The sequence below is a fragment of the Scyliorhinus torazame genome, chromosome 15, assembly GCF_047496885.1.
Source record: "Scyliorhinus torazame isolate Kashiwa2021f chromosome 15, sScyTor2.1, whole genome shotgun sequence".
Lineage (NCBI taxonomy): Eukaryota > Metazoa > Chordata > Chondrichthyes > Carcharhiniformes > Scyliorhinidae > Scyliorhinus > Scyliorhinus torazame.
In genome coordinates, this window is record NC_092721.1 from 195,288,081 (window position 1) to 195,293,288 (window position 5,208).

Below are 5,208 nucleotides of genomic sequence, written 5' to 3' on the forward strand. Positions count from 1 at the left end.
CATTTCAGGAGGATGTCTCCAGGTTGTTCGCTCTATCTTTGGCTGCGTCAGGAGAAAGTCCTCACCTGCCTCATTGCAGGCTCCTAATTGTCCAAGGATCGTTCACTCACCCTCTGAGCTGAAAGATACCCCTTTGCATTTTGGCTCCTTTAGTCATGCCTTGTGCAGCAGGAGATGGTCGTTATATAAAGCAGCAATAAAATCCAGGATATTAAACCTGGAATAGTGCACTTGAGGGATGTGTCGTAACAACACAGCGCGAGTTGAGTTGTCAACCCTCCTGGAGTCTCCGAGAATTAAACAATTAATCTTCTGGGCACTGTTGTGGGTTGCTCAAGTAGAACATTGTGAAAGCAGAGAACAAGATGGTAATTTCTTTCATTTAAGAATTTCAAAAGGATTGGAGATGGGCAATGGAAGCTGTTTGACTGGGCAAGACATTTGGAGGCAGAACAACCAGGGATATGTCCAACGGTCATTGGTAACCCTACATGAGAACATAAGAAGTATGAACTGGACTAGCAGATCAGGCCCCTTGAGCTTGGCTGCCCTTAAGAAATTTGGCTTGAATCCTAATTGTCCTCGAACTGAGTGGCTTGCTCAGCCGTAGCGGAGGGCATTTAAGTGTCAATAACATTGCGGTGGGTCTGGAGTCGCGTGTAGGCCAGGCCGTGTAAGGACGGCAGATTTCCTCCCCTGAAGGATATTAGTGAGCCAGATGGTTCGCACTGCTGCCATACATGGGTTCAGTTCCGGCCTTGGGTGACTGTCTGTGCGGAGTTTGCACTTTCTCCCCGTGTCCGTGTGGGTTTCCTCCGGGTGCTCCGATTTCCTCCCACCGTCCAAAGATGCGTAGGTTAGGTGGGTTGGCCATAATCAATTATCCCTCAGATGGTTAAGTGGGGTTACGGGGATAGGGTTGGGGGAGTGGGCTAGGTGGGGTGCTCTTTCGGAGGGTCGGTGCAGACTCGATGGGCCGAAAGGCCGCCTCCAGCACTGTGTGGATTCTGTGATTCTGTGAGATGGGATTTTTTTTTTTTACTGATAGTTCCATGATCGCCATCACTCAGACTAGCATTCAAATACAGAATTATTAATTACATTTTAAATTGTACCACCAGCCTTGGTGATACTTGAACACGTGGAGCCAGAGCGTTGCACTCGGTCTCTGGAAGACTGGTTAAGTGACATTCCCACTGCACTGCCATCCTGCCGCCATTTTGATAGCTCTGAGCAGGCACCATCTATCCTGAGGCACCTTCTCTCTTCCTTAGCTGCAATGGCAGTCTTCCATTCTTTCAGTTCTGAAAGATCTCTCTTAGCGCTACAGCTTCAGAAGCCAAGGTGGCGAGCACACCCTCTCACTATCACATTGGTCTCTCCATCGAACATTGTGACCAAACTCAACACAGTGCTGGAGTTGGGACCCTGAGGTCAGGATTAAATCGAGGTCCCTGTCGTGTTGGGTGTTCCGATGCACAAATGATCCAACACGGCTGTAGATGGTACAACTCTGTTTTAGTGTCTTAACAATGACAACTACTAACTGCTGGCTTGGGTACGTGCTTCACCAGCTAACCTGTGGGCCCAGCCCTAGCACTATCTTAGAGAGGCACTCAGCACATGGTGTATGTCTGGGTGGCACGCTGTGAGCTCTGTGCTCTGAGCTATCTCCTGGTAGAATGAGCAGGAACTGTGGTGTTCCCTGTTTTATAGTGCGTGTGCTCTCACTGGTGATTGGCTGCGATGTTATGTGTGTGTTGGTTGGTCCTACTGCCTGTCCATCAGTGTGTGTGTGATTGCACCATGATATGCTGATGTGGGTATCATGACAGTCCCCAATCCTAAAACGAGAATCCTGTCATGTACAGTGCCGCTGAAAAGCGCCACAAGAAAAAGCTCCGGGCCCCTGTTATTGTAACAGAGAGCTACAGGCCGCAAAATTAAAGCCAACTTGTGAACATTTCACTGAAAGTAATGATCAAAAGAGTGTTCATCATTCACAAATAAATAGATCAAAGGACAAAGCTAATTGGCAGGAAATAGCCAATCAAACCTGTCCCACTCCTGTGATAACTGAAGCATTATGAGGAGATGCCGGCGTTGGACTGGGGTGAGCACAGTAAGAAGTCTTACAGCACACGGTTAAAGTCCAACAGGTTTATTTCAAATCATTAGCTTTCGGAGCGCTGCTCCTTCCTCAGGTGAATGAAGAGGTGGGTTCCAGAAACACACATATAGACAAAGTCAGTGATCCAAGATGATACTTTGAGCATTATGATCAGACATTTCTCCTGGTAATGCAAATAACCCTTGGTCAATAAGGAAAAATTCACTCTTGAATATCCCCCCCACCCCTCCCCCCCCCCCACCCCCCCACCACCAACCCAACACCCCCCACCATCCCCCTCACCACCACCACCCCCCACCCCCCCACCCCCCACACCACCCACCCCTCCACCCCCCACCCCCCACAACCCCCACCCCCTCCCCACCACCGCCCCACCACCGCCCCACCCCCCGACCCCCCTCCACACCACCCTCCCACCCCCCACCACCACCACCCCCCACCACCCCCCCCACAACCCCCCCACCCCCCACCACCAACCCGAACCCCCCCCACCACCACCACCCTCCACCACCCCCTCCAGCCAACCCACTCCACCATCCCCACACCCCCCACCACCCCCATTTGCCCACCCACCCACCCATCCCCCCACCACCGCCCCACCACCCCCACCCCCCACACCACCCCCCCAACCCCCCACCACCACCCCCCAACCACCACCACCCCCGCCACCACCCCACCCCCACAACCCCCCACCGCCCCACCCCCACCACCACCCACCCCCACAACCCCCCACCGCCCCACCCCCACCACCACCCACCCCCCCACCCCTCCCAACCCCCCGCACCCACCCACCTACCCACCACCCCCACCCCCCGCATCCACCCACTCACCCACCACCCCCACCCCCACCACCCACCCCACCCCATCCACGCACGCACCCCACCCACCCCCCCACCCCCCACCACCCACCCCCCACCCCCCACCCCACCACCACCCCTCACCCACCCCCCACACCCCACCCCACCACCCACCCACACCCCCACAACCCCCCGCAACCACCAGCCCCACCACCCCACCCACACACCCACCCACCCCACCCACCCACCCCCCCACCCACCCAGCACCCAGCCACACCCCATCCCCCACCAACCCCCCCACCCCCCCAACCACCCCCCATCCCCCCCCACCCCCACCACCCACCCCCCCACCCCCCCACCAACACCCACCACTACCCCCCCACCACCCCCCCCACCCCCACCCAACCCCCCTCCGCCACCCACACCCCCGATAATTTGATTGGCCTGGGTAAGTAGGTGGGACTACGCAGGACATTTCTCAACCAGCTGTGTTAAAAGATGAGAAAGGAGGGCAGCACGGTCACGCAGTGGGTTAGCCCTGCTGACTCACGGCGCTGAGGTCCCATGTTCGATCCCGGCTCTTGTTATGGGTCCGTGTTTACAGAACCCCAAAGTGTTTCATGGAGTTCAACCGACTCACAACTTTTAATAGATTGTGGTGTGGGAAGTACACGGCGTACTCTCCAGGTGTGATCCAGCAATTACGGACAAATGGTTTTTAAAACAAAACAATGTTTATTCTATGAACTCAAGTTAACCTTTAAAAAACAAACATTGAATATCTTAACACCCATTAATTCAAAGATAACCCCAAAAGACTACAACACTAAATAATCCCTCAAACTGTTCCTTTAAACATCCAAAAGACTTCAACCTTCAAAAACAGACATGAGGTTTCAATATATTTATAGTCTTTGGATTTGCAGACATCAACAGACCAGCTCTGTTTCTTCCTGCATCTCTCAGCAAGCTCTGTGTTTTCTTCCTGAAAATAAAAATTGCTTATTGTCACGAGTAAGCTTCAATTAAGTTACTGTGAAAAGCCCCTAGTCGCCACATTCCGGCGCCTGTTCGGGGAGGCTGGTATGGGAATTGAACCGTGCTGCTGGCCTGCCTTGGTCTGCTTTAAAAGCCAGCTACTTAGCCCTGTGCTAAGAGTTGTGGGGAAATAGAAATTAAATCTCCCCGTCGGGGTATTGAACCCCGGTCTCCCGCGTGACAGGCGGGGATACTAACCACTATACTAACGAGGAACTGCTCACCCTGCAGCTCCTGCGGCTCTCAGCGAAAACACACAGACACTCCCAGCTCTCTCCTCAAACTGAAACCAAAAGCAGAAGTGAGCTCAGCTCCCCCCACCCTCTGACATCACTTCCGTAATATGATCAGCTCCATTTCTTGAAGGTACATTGCTTAAACATCCATTTCTTAAAGGTACTCTCACATGACACTCTGGGTCACTGTCCGTGTGGAGTTTGCATATTCTCCCCGTGTTTGCGTGAGTTTCGCCCCCACAACCCAAAGATGTGCAGGGTGGGTGGATTGGCCACGCTAAATTGCCCTTAATTGGAAACAAAATGAATTGGGTACTCTAAAAAATTTTTTTTAAGGAGGGTGGGAGAAGGGTTACACCCTTTAGGGGGTGCCCTCTGCACATTGGGGCGCATCCACTCAAGACGATACACCGCGCTTTGTGTCTTCACACTTAGCCTCCAAAATCCATGCCCTACTCCCCTCACCCCGCCCCCCCACCCCCTCCCCAGGGTGCCCGATTCCTTGCTACCCTAAACGCCTGGGACTGATCTTAGTCTGGGACCCGTTGCTCTTCATCCCGGGGCCTACCTGCAGTCCCGGCGGTGCCAGCCACTGAGCTCCGGTGTTGCTGGGGAATGCCAGAGCTGCCGGCCAATCAGTTCTCGGGATTGAGTCTCCCCCCCCCATGCTGAAGGGAAGGGCAGACGTCTCGAACAGTGTGTCACCCCCCCCCCCCCCCGCCACCAAAGCCCACCCAGTAAAAGATAGCCCGCCGTTGCTGAGACTAGCTTCCAGTTCCAGATTTTTAATTAATTGAATTGCATTTAAGTTTGGAAACGGCCGGAAAAACCCTCCAGCGGGCCTGGCAAGCAGCTGCGCAGAGAGAGGAAAGCTGTCGACATTCGAGTCCAACAAGACTTGTCTTCGGAACTGCTGTGTTTCCCAGCATTTTCCGCTTCCGTTTCACATCGCCAGTATTTTGCTTCCATTTAAATTCTGCTGCCACGGTGGGATTTGTATTCATAC

The 5,208-nt window shown here is 53.8% G+C and overlaps 1 non-coding gene across 1 annotated transcript; it reads right to left on the reverse strand.

Moving 5' to 3' along the window:
• Positions 1-4,109: 4,109 nt before the first annotated feature.
• Positions 4,110-4,181, reverse strand: trnad-guc (transfer RNA aspartic acid (anticodon GUC)). The gene has a single exon. It is a non-coding gene; the product is annotated as a tRNA-Asp (tRNA).
• Between the last annotated feature and the right edge of the window lie 1,027 nt (positions 4,182-5,208).